Source organism: Erpetoichthys calabaricus, chromosome 12, assembly GCF_900747795.2.
Source record: "Erpetoichthys calabaricus chromosome 12, fErpCal1.3, whole genome shotgun sequence".
Lineage (NCBI taxonomy): Eukaryota > Metazoa > Chordata > Cladistia > Polypteriformes > Polypteridae > Erpetoichthys > Erpetoichthys calabaricus.
Genome location: NC_041405.2, coordinates 18,557,522 through 18,574,876, shown reverse-complemented (window position 1 = coordinate 18,574,876; position 17,355 = coordinate 18,557,522). Strand labels below are relative to the sequence as shown.

The 17,355-nt window shown below is 40.8% G+C and overlaps 1 long non-coding RNA gene across 1 annotated transcript; it reads left to right on the top strand.

The window, feature by feature from the left end:
• Nucleotides 1–6,314: 6,314 nt before the first annotated feature.
• Nucleotides 6,315–8,753, top strand: LOC127529759 (uncharacterized). The gene is made up of 2 exons (XR_007936358.1): nucleotides 6,315–7,395; nucleotides 7,706–8,753. It is a non-coding gene; the product is annotated as an uncharacterized LOC127529759 (long non-coding RNA).
• Nucleotides 8,754–17,355: the final 8,602 nt, after the last annotated feature.

Below are 17,355 nucleotides of genomic sequence, written 5' to 3'. Positions count from 1 at the left end.
AAAATTTCCTCATGTATGACGCGCACCTAATGCTAATTTTCAGGGAAAAATGTGCGCATGGTACACGTGTAAATACGGTATTCACAAAACATACTTCATATGTGAAAGATCATTTACAGGAATGCCTCAACCTGTTTGCCACCATGTTCAACACATGTACCATATGTGGCACATAAATTGTCCGCAAAAATTGTGTATAAGTAGATACATAGCAGTACCATCAGTGTTAACATCATTTTGACTCACCCTGTGTTACTTACCCCACATGACTTGTAGCGATGACCAAGAAAAATTTGTAATCTCCTGAACGGTCATCTGTGTAGATCAGCACCTGATAACAGAAAATGATATAAAAATGTCCATATTACTACTACTTCTTCCATATTTTCTTGTCCTCATCATCTTGTTCTGTCACACCCATCACCTTCATGTCCTCTCACATCCATAAACCTTCTCTTAGGCCTTCCTCTTTTCCTCTTCCCTGGCAGCTCTATCCTTAGTATCCTTTTCCCAATATACCCAGAATCTCTCCTCTGCACATGTCCAAACCAACACAATCTCACCTCTCTGACTTTGTCTCCCAACCATCCAACCTGAGCTGACCCTCTAATGTCCTCATTTCTAACCCTGTCCATCCTTGTCACACCCAGTGCAAATCTTAGCATCTTTAAAAATGTAAAAAAAGAGGTATAATCCACTTGACGAGTCATCCAGGTGTACACTCACAACATGCAAAACACGTGCACTTTTTGCTGAAATCTTTTAAAATGTAAACTTCTGGAAAATCAGAGCAGTGCACAAACGAGAAACAAATTCAAATGGCATCATGCGTTTGAAGTAAAGATCCACCTCTCCCCCTCATTCATTGGTCACGAGTTCTGTCTTCAGTTTAAAATTGATGATGGCTATTAGTTGTTCTTGGGGTTATAGTGTAATACTGGGAATCATTTACGTGTAAATAAAATTATTACTGGGGCTGAATAGTGACACCAGAGAGTTTGAGTGTGTGTGTGTGTGATTGGGTCCTGTAAAGAATCAGCACTCTATCCAGTGTGCTTCTGGGAAAGGAACTAGTCCCCTGCAACCACGGATAGGACTAAATGGGTTTTGAGAATGCTATAATGGTAATTTATATAAACGTGAACCTCCAGTTCTCAAATAAAGGTGGTTCTTATTGAGTAAGTTGAATGAACATTTCCATTGTGGCCAAACATTCTTTTGCTTTTAGTATGAAAAAATATCATCCCACAGTGAGCCCCGTTGATAAGTTTTGAACATAGTGTTCCTCAATCTAACATTGATGTACGAATGTAAAAGCAAAGTTTGCATATAGGCAGAGGTTGCGAGTATTTGATAATCACCTTGCTTCTCATTTCTATGTCATTGTCATTCTTTTATTCTGTATCATGGGGTATGTGTGGCATGTCAGTGAGTCATAGTATTCGCCAGCTGCTCGATGATAGCTTACATCTCATCGTTTTTCGTTACTCAAGCACCTCCAATGTTTGGCTTGACACTTGGAAGATGTTGCAGTTGGACATCTTTTTTTGTGTCATCATGGTGGGTAGCACTGTATTTTATCACGCTCTTGAATAGTTTGATGTAAGAAAGACATAAACCCCGATAACTGCACGGAGGTTGACGCCACCCAAATTTGTTTCTTCATCAGTACGTATCACGTAATAATAAGCTTTCACTTAAGACCAAAATCAAGGTTCTAGGCCTAGTGGTTCACGAGTGATCACATGACAGAAGGACACAATGTTTAGTACGATAGATCATTACTTCATCAAGTAAGCTGTTCGATTTTTCAATAATATCACAATAATCCTCAACATTGTTTTGGTATAGCATTATAATCATTTTAGTCACATTTTTAATTATGTGGAACATATTGCAGAAACTTCAAAACACCATGTGGCATATAAAAACAAGACTTGCCTAAAGTTCTGTGAGACACTCATGTCTTTATAAATGAATTTACCCCCCTTGGATTCTGCTATCTAATTGAAGCATCATCATTTATCTATTTATATCTGCGTAGCTTCCAATGATTGCTTACTTTGCCAGCTGGCTATCGCCTGATCTCAGATTTTTATTTATAGGTTTGCTGTAGCAGTCCATGGTGTACACGTCTACATTTTAGAACGTTGAGCTGACATGCTGAACCTCCAGCAGAAAGCTGAGCTCTGCCTCCCTCCTAGCTGCCACACAAACAGACTCTGCAGCTTCATAGTCCACAGGAATAAGGGGGGGATTTCATGTTTCACTTTTTTATACAAATAAAGTCCAATTTATTAATGTAGAAAAGAAACCGCAATACACGTCTGCTGCACAGATACCAGCTTGTCGTCTTTCTTGAGCTGTTCCACTTAATACAGCAAAAAGAAAAGCACCAGGATTGCAGTTTGATGGCGAACAACGAGGAAGAGAAAAGCCAAGGATGACCAACCACAAGTTTCCATCGGGTTATGATGACAGTCTCCCTAACCTAAACTAACCAATGAGGGTGGTGGGGCTCGGCCAAATATCATTGTGCTTAGTAACACGGAGCACAGTCATGTCTATGGTTCTGAGACCCTGACACTTTCTGGCTAACCATCCACAATGTACGGATGATCCGTTTTGTTTCCTCAAAAAGCAAATCTAAATGAATGAAAGTGAAAGTACGTACAATTCTGTTGTAGCCTCTCAACCTTTTGAAGTCTGACTAGACAGACGAGTGTGTCGAAAGTCTGGGAGGAAATGTAACGAAATACGAACGATGGACAAATAATTCATATTGACGTCTTTGTTCAGACTATGCAGCTGCCAGATGTTTTTTTTTTTGTCTAGAAATGAACAGAAAGCTTTAAGAAAAAAAAATTGTACTAATATCATGTAAAAGTTTTTTTTTTGTAGTATCGTCACGTTCAACACAGTTACGCACGATAAAATGATGACATTAGGAGGATTTGCAGATGGAGATTCTTCTTCATTGCCTGTGTCCCCTGTTGCACTTTTTCTCTCAGCTGTACAGTGCCTTTTGTGGAAATCGCATGAGTCTGTACAGTTCGCAGCTACAAACACCACTCGACAAGCTTGAACGACATGGACTTTCTGGAGTAAATCAACTGCCGTTTTGTGGGAAAACGAAAATAAAAGAATTATCTCCGCGCATTTTGTCTCGCCTACTTGGAACTCTGCAGAGTTAGTGGGCATGAAAGACGTTGAAGACAAAGACAGGACAATGCACTCTTCACCAGAGTGAAACTCCAGCAAGAGAAACAAATGCCAAGGGAGATGAGAGGGTCAATGTAACGTGCTTTTTGTTTGGTGTGTGTTCGCTTCATTTATATAAGGGCTTCTTCACTCTTTCAGTGTTTCCAGTATTTGTTGATTCAAATATTTTGTAATATAAACTGGAAGCTTTTTTGCTGAATGAACGACTTAAAAACATAAAGATTATACTTGACAATGAAAAGGTTTTCTTAGGTTCACATCATTTCTAAAAAGTCTATGTAGTTTTCCACAGGTTCTGCCTCTGCCCGTTTTGTTCTTACTGTGTTTGACTAATATCTCACTTGGCATCGGATCTGAACCAAAGCATGCATAAGGTAATCTTGATTTGGAAATCATGCTGAATATTTTCTTTGTCTCCCTTTAACAACGATCATCAATGCTTACAAAGAATCTGGCTTGAAGATCAACACGCTATTACGCAATTTGATTATTTCACAGATATTGTGTTTTCCTGAGTTAATTGAACTCTGTAGAATTCACGCACACCACTCTGCCGTTTACGTGGTTTGAGACGAATCAAACCTGCTGTAAGGGCCGAGTTCGAGCTCGGCTGACGTCACCAGGAAGTGCACTGCTGCTAACAGCAGCTCAGAGGTCCATTTCTGCTTATAAAAGCATGGCGGTTTCTATTTCTGAAAATGTTAAGGAGCTGCTGCTGAGTACCTTTACAATCCAAACGTCACCGCTTTGTAGCTGACCATTGGAAGTTACTACGGTGCAAATGTTCAGACGAGGACAGACTGTGATATGTTCGACCCACTCCATGACATCACACTTGGCATAGTCAGCAGGAGCGGAGTGGCCTCTCGGTGCTGGGCAGGGTTCATCACAAAGTGCACCAAGTACAACAGGCTGGAGGTTGTTTCTGCACACGGACGCATTGGAGTCGTTGCTATTGCTCAAATCACTAAGGTGTAGTGCCTTTATAATCCAAATGTTGCAGGTCCACGACTGTCCACCTGCAGTTACAACAATGTTAAGGTCATGGCATGTCAGAGCCACTCCACAACAAAACACGTGGTGTGCTTGGCAGGATATGCACTGTTATTGGGTGGTGTGTGGTGGCCCATCACTTAGTGAGAGCTTACCTGATGTCAAAGCAAGTGCATCGCTTGCAGGTACCACAGGGCAAATGTCTAGATTAATAATATTTTCCGAACTGTACAATTTTACAGAAGTCAGACTAGTACAGCGTTTCTCAACCTTTAAGTATTTGCGACCCGAGTTTTCATAACAGTTTTAATCGCGCCCCCCTAACGTTTTTTTGAAACCCTAATAAAATGTATTCCTATATTTTTTGCTGCCGATACACCGCTACAAGTTTAAAATTTTCCTACGAATAGCGAAATTACGCCACATACAGTGCATCCGTAAAGTACTCACAGCGCATCACTTTTTCCACATTTTGTTCTGTTACAGCCTTATTCCAAAATGGATTAAATTCATTTTTTTCCTCAGAATTCTGCACACAACACCCCATAATGACAACGTGAAAAAAGTTTACTTGCGGTTTTTGCAAATTTATTAAAAATAAAAAAACTGAGAAATCCCATGTACATAAGTATTCACAGCCTTTGCTCAATACTTTGTCGATTCCCCTTTGGCAGCAATTACAGCCTCAAGTCTTGTTGAATATGATGCCACAAGCTTGGCACAACTATCCTTGGCCAGTTTCGCCCATTCCTCTTTGCAGCACCTCTCAAGCTCCATCAGGTTGGATGGGAAGCGTCGGTGCACAGCCATTTTAAGATCTCTCCAGAGATGTTCAATCGGATTCAAGTCTGGGCTCTGGCTGGGCCACTCAAGGACATTCACAGAGTTGTCCTGAAGCCACTCCTTTGATATCTTGGCTGTGTGCTTAGGGTTGTTGTCCTGCTGAAAGATGAACCGTCGCCCCAGTCTGAGGTCAAGAGCGCTCTGGAGCAGGTTTTCATCCAGGATGTCTCTCTACATTGCTGCAGTCATCTTTCCCTTTATCCTGACTAGTCTCCCAGTCCCTGCCGCTGAAAAACATCCCCACAGCATGATGCTGCCACCACCATGCTTCACTGTAGGGATGGTGCCAGGTTTCCTCCAAACGTGACGCCTGGCACTCACACCAAAGAGTTCAATCTTTGTCTCATCAGACCAGAGAATTTTCTTTCTCATGGTCTGAGAGTCCCTCAGGTGCCTTTTGGCAAACTCCAGGAGGGCTACCATGTGCCTTTTACTAAGGAGTGGCTTCCGTCTGGCCACTCTACCATACAGGCCTGATTGGTGGATTGCTGCAGAGATGGTTGTCCTTCTGGAAGGTTCTCCTCTCTCCACAGAGGACCTCTGGAGCTCTGACAGAGTGACCATCGAGTTCTTGGTCACCTCCCTAACTAAGGCCCTTCTCCCCCGATCGCTCAGTTTAGATGGCCGGCCAGCTCTTGGAAGAGTCCTGGTGGTTTCAAACTTCTTCCACTTACAGATGATGGAGGCCACTGTGCTCATTGGGACCTTCAAAGCAGCAGAAATTTTTCTGTAACCATCCCCAGATTTGTGCCTCGAGATAATCCTGTCTTGGAGGTCTACAGACAATTCCTTTGACTTCATGCTTGGTTTGTGCTCTGACATGAACTGTCAACTGTGGGACCTTATATAGACAGGTGTGTGCCTTTCCAAATCATGTCCAGTCAACTGAATTTACCACAGGTGGACTCCAATGAAGCTGCAGAAACATCTCAAGGATGATCAGGGGAAACAGGAAGCACCTGAGCTCAATTTTGAGTTTCTTGGCAAAGGCTGTGAATACTTATGTACATGGGATTTCTCAATTTTTTTATTTTTAATAAATTTGCAAAAATCTCAAGTAAACTTTTTTCACGTTGTCATTATGGGGTGTTGTGTGTAGAATTCTGAGGAAAAAAATGAATTTAATCCATTTTGGAATAAGGCTTTAACATAACAAAATGTGGAAAAAGTGATGCGCTGTGAATACTTTCCGGATGCACTGTATGGCAACATTCGTGCCCCCTTTTTTGTTATCCTAGGGGGGCGCGCCACACAGTTTGAGAACCGCTGGACTAGTAGTTCCAAATTACTATATAAATTGACAAAAACATTGATATTGTGACACAGCAGTAAGTGGTCATTAGACTTTAAAAAGCCATTCCATTGGCAGCTCTTGATCCCCCGTGAAATGGAAAGCACGAGGGACTGATGATCACTAGTTTGCCTTAAAAAGCAAGAGTTGCGCCTGATAGTAATTTCAAAATCGAAACATTCAGTGGTTGTAAAGGGTCCTTAGAGAATCAAAATCTGCTTTACTATTAAATGTTGGCACTTGCTTAAAGCAAAAGAAACGAGTACAAACTGCTTTGAATTACTGATGTATCCATAATCAAGAGAAGGTGTCTGTTTTAAGTGTAAAATACAATATTGACAAACTGGTTGTCTTTTGAAATGTGTTGCTTTACTGCTCGCCATGTCAAACTCCTTTTCGTTACACGGGCTTGTGTGATCAAACACAACCTACAATGTGGTGCCCTTGCTGCCCTTTCAATCCCAAGATGTTGACAGTGTTTTACTCACCATGTGTAATATTTTTAAAGGATGAACCAACATCCATCCATCCATTATCCAACCCTCTATATCCTAACTACAGGGTCACGGGGGTCTGCCGGAGCCAATCCCAGCCAACACAGGGCACAAGGCAGGAAACAAACCCCCACCACAAGACACACACACACATCAAGCACAATTTAGGATCGGCAATCCACCTAACCTGCATGTCTTTGGACTGTGGGAGGAAACCCATGCAGACACGGGGAGAACATGCAAACTCCATGCAGGGAGGACCCGGGAAGCGAACCCAAGTCTCCTAACTGCGAGGCAGCAGTGCTACCACTGCACCACCGCGCCGCCCTATGAACCAACATTCAATTTGAATTACCATCAGGACATTAGAAAAGACATTTCTAAAAAAAAAAAAAAAAAAAACTCCTACACGAGCCAATTTGACTGGAGCCCCTAATAAATAATGTGTTATAAAGAATAAAGAGGACTTGCATGGCTCCACTGGAATTACACAAACGATTGTAATCCCAATTTCCTTTAGCACTGCGGAGATCCTTTGTGAGCAGCATGGTGGTGCAGTGGGTAGCGCTGCTGCCTTGCAGTTAGGAGACGTGGGTTCGCTTCCCGGGTCCCCATGGAGTTTGCATGTTCTCCCCGTGTCTGCGTGGGTTTCTTCCCACAGTCCAAAGACATGCAGGTTAGGTGCATTGGCAATTCTAAATTGTCCCATGTGTGTGTGTGTGGGCGCCCTGCTCTGGGTTTGTTTCCTGCCTTGCGCCCTGTGTTGGCTGGGATTGGCTCCAGCAGACCCCCGTGACCCTGTAGTTAGGATATAGCGGGTTGGATAATGGATGGATGGAGATCCTTTGTTGCTTGCAATGAGTTGCGAACCCAAAATAAATTACTGCTCTTTCATTAAACTGAAGAATCAAAAGATCTTCCCAATGCCATTTAAATATTCCTCATCATTTACCAAGGGGAAAAAAATCTCAAGTGATTTTTAAAAACTTTGTTTCTTTGGAGGAAACTTCAATCAGAAAAGCTCATTGTGCCCATAACCTCACTCCTTTTGTGATCAAGTGTTTTACTCCCAGTGTAAATAACACGTTTCCAAGCAAGAATGGAGCACAACGCCAATTGTTTATGTTAATAAGTAATGAATTCAAAATTATATTTGAGGTAAAGCTTCACGGCTGCAAGAATATACCGTGATATATTACTGAAAGCAATAATTATCAGGGCCATAGTGTTATAGGCCGGGGATTACCGGCAAAGCAATAAAACGTTTGAGATCACCATGAACCGTTAGTCATATTAAATTCTTGTGACCAGTTTAGGACTCCATTGACAATAAACATTGTTGGATTAGAATCTCTCTCTTCAGATTGAGCAAAAAAGTTTTTTCTTTTTTAATCACAGGAAACCATAAAATTAGTAATAGTCCGGCCAGTTTATAATTCTTAATAAGGAAATATGTTTTTGCCAATGCAGGTCATGGCATGCCAGAATTATGACAGGCTTCACCACCAACTGCACATCTTAGAGCTCACAGCACCCTACAATGATGCCACATCCTCCCTTTTCTTTGGTCAAAATGCAATACTTTTTGCTAGAAAAAAATATCTTAAAATGCATTAAAGCAGAAAGCGCCTGACATTCTATTTGTTTGTTTGTTTCTTTAAAGCTTTAGTCTTGACCCTCGTGGCCCAGAATTCCAGGTGCCACTTCCTTTTGCGCCCTACTGTGAAGTTACGCCCCAAAACTGCTGAAAAGGCAGATGTGTGTGCTTCCCTCCCACCCTATACAGTAGTTCTCTTTCATTTCTTTGCTCATTTATAAACAATGGCTTTACAAAGATGTCTTTTGGTAATGAATTCAATTCTTGTTCTTTGTATGACTTGAAAAAATAAATATCAAAGTAAGTTATCATTGCTGCTGGCCTGTTGTTTGTTGCTTTCTTTTAGCTTTGTTAGACAATATTGCTGGACAACATAAAAGATATGCTGCTGTTACGCCACTTCAGACGGGTGATGTGTTGGATATCGGTTAGACAAACAAGTAAGAATTTCACCAAACTCCATATTTTGTGGCGATGTCACTAGTTGTGGTGGTTCTACCAGTGGTGAGCCACATATTGAATACAGTGGAACCTCGGTTTGCGAGAATAATTTGTTCCGGAAATGCACTCGCAGTCCAAAGCACTCGTATATCAAAGTGACTTTCCCCATAAGAAATAATGGAAACTCAGATGATTCGTTCCACAACCCAAAACTATTCATATAAAAATGATTAATACAAAATATAAAGTAAAAATACATAAAACAAATTAACCTGCACTTTACCTTTGAAAAGAATCATGGCTGGTGTGAGTGAGTTTCTAAACTCTTGTGGGATTCCACCCAACGGAACAACAACATTTATTTCTATAGCACATTTTCATAAAAATAATGTAAGCTCAAAGTGCTTTACATGATGAAGAAAGCGAAAAAAGACAAAATAAATAAGAATTAAAATTAGAGAACACTAATTAACATGGAATAAAAGTAAAGTCCGATGGCCAGAGAGGACAGAAAAAAAAAACCTCCAGATGGCTGGAGAAAAAAAAATAAAATCTGCAGGGGTTCTGCGGCCACAAGACTGCCAGTATTATTCACACATTAAAAAATTATTGATTAAAAAAAAATGTAAAGACACACACATGTATAAAAACTATCCATAATACCTCATTAAAACCCTCAAATTCAGTATTTTTCGGTGGATAAATAAAAACACCTTTAGTGTTCAGAACTTAACATTTTAATACTGAAAAAAGGTGATATATTTAAATTCATGTGCATGGTACTCCAAGACAAAAGGCTAAGAATCACTACAACTTGGCCAATGAGTTTTAACAAGACTAGAATAAAAATCATTTAAAACACAAAAAAGTAACATGCATCTACATTTACTACACTTAAAAACGTAACTTGCAAATGAAATATATTCAAATACTCAATTGTAAAATGCCCTTGAGAGCTGTTTTAAGTACTTACTTAAACCGACACGTGGAAGAGCGTCCCAAAGCAATCGCAGTCTCCCAGCGCTGTAGCAGTTCACCATAAAAGCAAATCTGAAAAGATATGCTATAAGCGCCTGCCGTCGATGGGTAATACAAGGAACAAAAAACATAATTGCGCAGGGCACAGTACTACTTGGCCACGGCCCTGCCTGACAGCTGTGTTGGTGTATAGGAGAGCGGCAGATCCCGCTACAATAAATAATCGCGCTGTTGCTGTTTCAAGCTGAATAAAGCTGGTGTTGCTAAAGTACTGAGACTCAGCTTCGTGTTTTGGGGTGCAAGACGGGGACTCGCACGTCACAGCACACATGCGCGCGCACACATACAGAGTCACAATGCTGTAGTAAACAGTATACGCATACGGATGTTGGCTATATGAGTGAGGCACGCTGACTAAGACGGAGAATAGGAGATGATTACCCACAATCCCGCAGCGAGAGAGAAGAGCCATCAGCTCAGTTGTGATCACATGACGCTCACCAGACAAAGCATGTACATACTACTTGTACTGCAAGATGTTGCTCGTTCATCAAGTCAAAATTTATTAAAAATTTTAGCTCGTCTTGCAAAACACTCGTAAACCAAGTTACTCGCAAACCGAGGTTCCACTGTACTTGTAAAGGGTAAACACTGACGGGCTTTGTAACAGTATGGATCTGGAGCCTTTAATTGACAGGGGCAAATGCAGGACTCCAGGAAGTATCAGTCACTCAAGAGGATAAATCAACGTGGCACCTACTGAACATCTTGTCATATCTTAACAGTTGTTCTTACAAAAAAAATGACTCATATGAACTGAAGAAATCGCCTGATTTTCTATGTTCTGACACCACACGGGTGTCAGGAAGAAAGGTAAGTTCTAGAAATGTAGTCAAAAGCAAAGTATGAGTTAAGACCTGTAACAGCCGACCCACTCGTTCGGAATGGCAGCTACACCACCAAGACCCATGGGGCCTGGCAAAGTGAGGAAAATTCAGACCAGACAAGCCGTACCTCTTCCAAATAGCTTCCCCAATCGACGGTTAAATAAGCAAAAGCAAAGAGTAATAATAAGGTGTGTATACATTGAGGGTGAAAAAGAACAAACAACAAGACAATATCTATATGTCACTCCCTCCAAAGTCCCCACACAACACATACCCGGAAAGTGAACGTTGCTATGAAATAATCAAAAGGCATAAAAAAAATATACAGTACATAATACCCTGCCTTGTCCACACACTGAACATGAAACAAGACAGACACACAGAAAACTCAAAGACACGCATAAAAGTCCAAAAGATTAGACAGAGGATGATTAGTGAATGTGAACCTTGTCTAGCTGGAGAGTGTCCTACGGTTATTATACTTGAATGAAATTGTTGACTGGCTCCTCTCCCCAAACGACAAAAAACAGTCTCAGCGTATTATCCTCAGTGTGTCTGTCTAATCCAGAACCCCAGGGTTTTGCATGGCGATGGTGAAGTTGTTACTGTCCGGCGTTGAAAGCAGCAAGCGGGATTCGAATCGGTGCTCTTTCTTGGCTTTTTTGTCTTGTGAAATATCGGTATTGTAAGTGATTTTTTTTTTTTTTTTTTGTCCTCATGTTTAAATAGCAATGACCCGGATAGAATCGATGGGTTTGATAGGGAAAACTATGACTTGGGGTCACAGTTCAATGGCGTTATCCTCCCCCCTTTTTTTCCAGGGGACAAGATTTACACAGACAGACATACGGTAGACCATATAAACGGGACGACGCTATGAAACATGCGACTCAACACAGAACATATTTAAAACATCACTACAGACCAAACTTACAAATCAAACTTATATTCTGTCTTGCCAAAGAGGGAATTCAAAAATTCAAAGAACAGAAAGTAAAATCATAAATTGCAAATGGTAGCCGCAATATCCCCAAACTTGGACAGTGAAGTCTGTAAGAATAGCTTATAAGCAGTCTCACCTATGACATAATCCAAAGTGTTTTACGGGTACTCGGCCCCCAGAAACTCCTCTTCGTGTCGTAGCAACAGGACTTCAAAATTTAAAAAAAAAGGCGACGTTAAAAAAAGCACCAAAACAAAAGGGCCCAAAAACACCTACCAAGAGAAAATAACTTAAATTAGTATTCTTTGGCAGACAAGACGTAAGTTTACACTCGGGAAACATACAGACCAAAACAATTTAAAACCACAGAAGCGTAAAGGCTTGTTTTTACTTCACGCTCACAGTGCGTATGCATCATGGCTACCACGCGTTCATTTGATGTGTCCTCTGAGCAGGTCCTCAGAAATTAACGCGACGCGTGCGCGAGTTGCAGTACCAGCAAAAAGTCGGGGGGCGCAGTGTGCTAAAAGTTGGAATGTGACGTCAGAGTCTCTGTTTACTATCAACATGTGACAGAAAGCCGCTTTGCGGATCCTACGAGATCGGTGTGCGCGCTTCGATGATAGATAGATAGATAGATAGATAGATAGATAGATAGATAGATAGATAGATAGATAGATAGATAGATAGATAGATAGATAGATAGATAGATAGATAGATACTTTATTAATCCCAAGGGAAAATTCACATACTCCAGCAGCAGCATACTGATACAATAAATAATATTAAATTAAAGAATGATAATAATGCAGGTATACAGACAGACAATATCTTTCTATAATGTTAACGTTTACCCCCCCCTGGGTGGAATTGAAGAGTCACATAGTTTGGGGGAGGAACGATCTCCTCAGTCTGTCGTCAGTGGAGCAGGACGGTGACAGCAGTCTGTCACTGAAGCTGCTCCTCTGTCTGGAGATGATCCTGTTCAGTGGATTCTCCATGACTGACAGGAGTCTGCTCAGCGCCCGTCGCTCTGCCACGGATGTCAGACTGTCCAGCTCCATGCCTATAATAGAGCCTGCCTTCCTCACCAGTTTGTCCAGGTGTGATGAAGCAAAATGCCAACCCGATCATAATGACACGATACATTTTAAAAGTCTCACATACCATCTTTTGTGCCGTCTCTTTTTTTTTTTGCAACTTCACAACAGCAACAGAATGTACAGCACTGTTTGAGCCACAGAGAATTAAGGACATGGTGAAAACGTGTATTTAGTGATTAAAGTGCAAATTTCGGCTTTAATCTCGAAATGTCTACTTTAACCTCGTAGTTTATCATTAAAGCAGACCATTATAAACGTCATCCCAGTTTTTAATCGCTACGAGCTTCTTGGACCTGACAGCAGCGGCAAGCAGCAACAGATCACCACACAGAACACATTAAATGTATGATATTCCAACTCCCTGAAAATTTAGAATCTTTAGATTTATACTTGATATCACTTTCATGATGAAATGCATTAAAATATATATGTTACATTTTACAGATAAATCGTTAATTTCGTTTAAATAATGAATACTATTAATAATTACACACATGGGGGTGACGCGGTGGTGGAGTGGTAGCACTGCTGTCTCGCAGGGAGTCACGTCGCTGGTATTCCCTGCCTGGAGTTTCCATGTTTTCCTTCTGGGTTTCCACAGTGTGCTCCGGTTTCCTTCCGAAGATATGCAGATTTGGTGACACTAAAATGATGCCAGTGTGTGTATGTGAGTGCTTGTGTTCACCTTGCGATGAGGTGATGCCTCGTCCAGGGATTGTTTCTGCCTCGCGCCCAATGCTTGCAAGAATGGACACATCCCTGGATTGATGGATTGAATCATTTAACATCCTTTTCAGAGATATTGCGGTAAGGTGTCATCGGAATTTGATGGGTGTTCCAGGCAATTCACAACACAGAGAATCAGAACCTGTTGTCACCGTGATGATATCTCACACTGCCACCTGCTGGATTCATCCAGATTTACATAAAGTATGCGCGCAAGTATAAACAGTAAAACACTTGCGTAGCAGGAGCGTCCGCTGCAGCATGCGTCGCCTGAAGTATAAACCCGCCTAAGAAGGACTAGGAAGTGAATGCAACAGACAAAAGACATGGCAAACTCAAAGTCAATGACGAAATCAAAAGTGTTTTTTAGATAAGCACTATGAAATGTTTGCATCCACAAAACTGGCCAGGGACTGTGTCTGTGTGACTGGCAGTTAAGCTACTGCATCGATGATGGGATTGGGTGTGACTGCTGGGGACACACGCATAGCAATTCCCAGTTCAGTGCTAGCAGTTAAACCACAAAAGGGAGAGAACCATGAAAAACAAAATGGCGTTGTGGTAAATAATAAAAATGAAGACAGTAATTTTACTAACATGTCAAATTGACTTCAAAGAATCAAACAGTTGTTTTCTGATATGAAACGCATAAAGTAGCTTACCATTAAAACAGACACATAGGAACATTTATTACATCTGGGAAAAATGTAAAAGAGTAACAGATTCACAAGATTTGCAATGATCACTCCAGTTAATAAGTAGGTCATAAGCATTCTATACATTTCTTGTGATCCATGCACAACACAAACAAAATTGCTTACAGTTTGCTGGCGGCCTTACACTGCGTTCACACTTATCTGAGCTTTTCAGCGTTCGACTTGTGAAGTTCTTCTTTGTGTCCACATGAGTTTCTTGTTGGATTTTTAAAACAAATATGAAGTGGCTCTTGAATTTATTTTTACAGACCAAGTAATAAATTAAGATAAGCTGTTATTTTTATTTTTTTGTGAAAATTATATATGGAAAATGTATCACGTTGCTTCAAATTCAGTTCAGCTGACCAGGTTATATTTTAAATTTTAAATCAACTGGAAGAATTCTGAATTGTCCAACTTGGGGCTCCAACTTTCCTGCACATTGCTACCTCATTGATTCCTTCTAGTATCTCTACAAACTGTATACGTTTCTCTCATCATCTAATAAAAACGATCTTAGACGTTTGGTAGTGTTCATAAGACTGACATGATACACACATTTGTATGAAGTATTCATAACTTGACACATTTCAGATATTTTATCAGGTGTGCTACTGTATATAAAATGAAGTTATCACTACTAAAAAGGAAATAGAACACTCGCCAAAAGCAGTTTGCCCTCACTGTGAAGCAGTTCTCATCTGTCAATCAGTGGACTTTGAGGTGGCACCAAAATGACTAATACAATTATTTTTATGTGGTTTGTTAACACTAGAATTACCAGAGTCTACGAAAAAACTCGTAGATCCGGCGCACCTTAAATCCGTTCGCGTCTTTTGTCCTGTAAATGTGCCGATAAAGACAAGCTTCTGTTCCAAGACAGCCGCTTTCCCCAGGAAAGTAAACTGAGTCAGTGTCAGGTGCCCTTTCAATGTAATAGGAACCACAGCATAGAGAGGTGTGCGCATTGCAACAGGTACACACGTCGTAAATGTAGGAAGGACAGTCCTTGCGTGTGTGTGAACTGTTAACATTTGAATTTGATGATGGCATATAGCGCTGAACTGAACCTCTCTGTAATATTCTTTCCTCTGCATGTCCTGGAGTACAAAAGAAACAGCACTGTGCACCCAAAAGTGGACACTGGCAAGATCGGGGAAAAAAAAAACAAAAAACACGCGGTCAGTGATTACAAGTGCAAAATGTTATGCGAATGAATATGAATAATATGAATAATGTTGCATCCGTGCCACAATGTTTTCCGAAATTGTACTATACAGGTCATAAAATGAATAATTCCAAATATCATATATGTCTCTGTTTTTTTTTTTTTTTTTTGACACCATAGCCCATAAGGCGCATACTAATTCTGCGTGAGCAGGAACACTCAATAAAACTGAATAAAAAAAAAATCAAGTGACGGTGAGATACGAAGAAGGCCGATTCACCAGCGTTTGTGTGTCAGCTTTTATCCCTCCAGATCAGAGAATGTCCAGTTCCATTGCCTCAAAACACCACTCACACCTACAGTTACTCCCAGTTTCAAATAAAAGCTAACAGCGTCAGTTCCCTTTTAGGGGGTGGGCAGTGGTATGTATCATGTTCGTGACAGAGAATAAAAGTGAAAATAAAGCAGTTACTTTCACAAGTCCTAGTACTAGGGTGTTGTACCGTGTTAGCCATTATGAATGTAGAGAAAAGCCAAGCAAAATGACACCAGTGGATTTGTCACTGTCTACAGTGAACTGAAGCCATTAAGAAGGCTAACAGAATGTTAGGTTATATGGCGCCCTCATGTGTGGAGCAAAAGTCAAAGGAGGTTCAACAAGAACACGGAGACACAGTTGGAAACTTGTTGAGGGTAAATTTCATAAAGACATTAGAGAAAAGCCAAGCAGAATGACACCTTTTATTGGCTACCTAAAAAGATTACAATATGCAAGTGTTTCGAGGCAACTCAGGCCCCTTCTTCAGGCAAAATGATTATGTCTCACCTGAAGAAGGGGCCTGAGTTGCCTCGAAACACTTGCATATTGTAATCTTTTTAGTTAGCCAATAAAAGGTGTCATTTTGCTTGGCTTTTCTCTACTTTCACAAGTCCTATAAATGCACACCGTCTGTTACGGACGCAAACCAAATGTATGTGTGTACTGTATAATATTAACAATAAGAGCAGCTCACTACTCAAAACGGCAAATATAGGAGGCAGTGGGGATCAAACCGGGGACTCTTGATTACAAGTCAGCAAATCTTACCGCTACACCACGGAAGCTGTTGTATTGTCCTTGAACCTTTTGTGAAATTGTTTATTTGATCTTTGGACTTCAGACTTCACACATTATATACAGTAGCTTATGCCTACATTTTGTCATTTACTACGAAAACACGAAAAACGTTTCTGTTTTAATAATGTGTTTACACAGATTATTGTAGAAATGGAACACACATGAAATGCATGTGTTCCAAATAACGATCCATTATTTCCACTCTAAAACTCCAGCGCTTGACTCTCTCCCAGATAATCAATCAAGGCATGAGCTGGGAGAACATTGTGCACGGTCTGCGGCTGTGGGGGGGGTGGAATAGCTTGCTGCTTGTCTTAATCGGCACATTTACAGGACAAAAGACACTGCCGGAGAGGTGCGAACGGATTTAAGGTGCGCTGGATCTACAAGTTTTTTCGTAGGCTCTGGTAATTCTAGTGTTAAGGCACATCATTTCTACCACTTCGCCACCATGCCAGCCAAGGACATATTCCTGGACAAGAAATTGTGGAGAAACCCTTAAAAAAGAGACAAAACAACAGATCCAGACGGTTTCTGGATAGAATAACCCCGATTATCAGAGAGATGCTCAGATGTCTGTGATGAAGCAGCTGTTATAATTGCCATGGAGCCATTTGCAGGGCCACTTTGGAACATCAGCCTGGTACTGAGAAAAGAAACTGGAAACAAAACACAGCGGGCTCAAAGTCATGAAACAAGACACATCATCTATTATACCTCAGAAGAGAAGTGATCTGCATGACAGCAAAATTCATCAAATTCATCTTCCCATGGCCACTAATGGCACCAGCAAATCCATCCTTCCATTTGCTTGATGTGTTCAAGCAAACAATAAATAACAAATCAACAACAAAAAC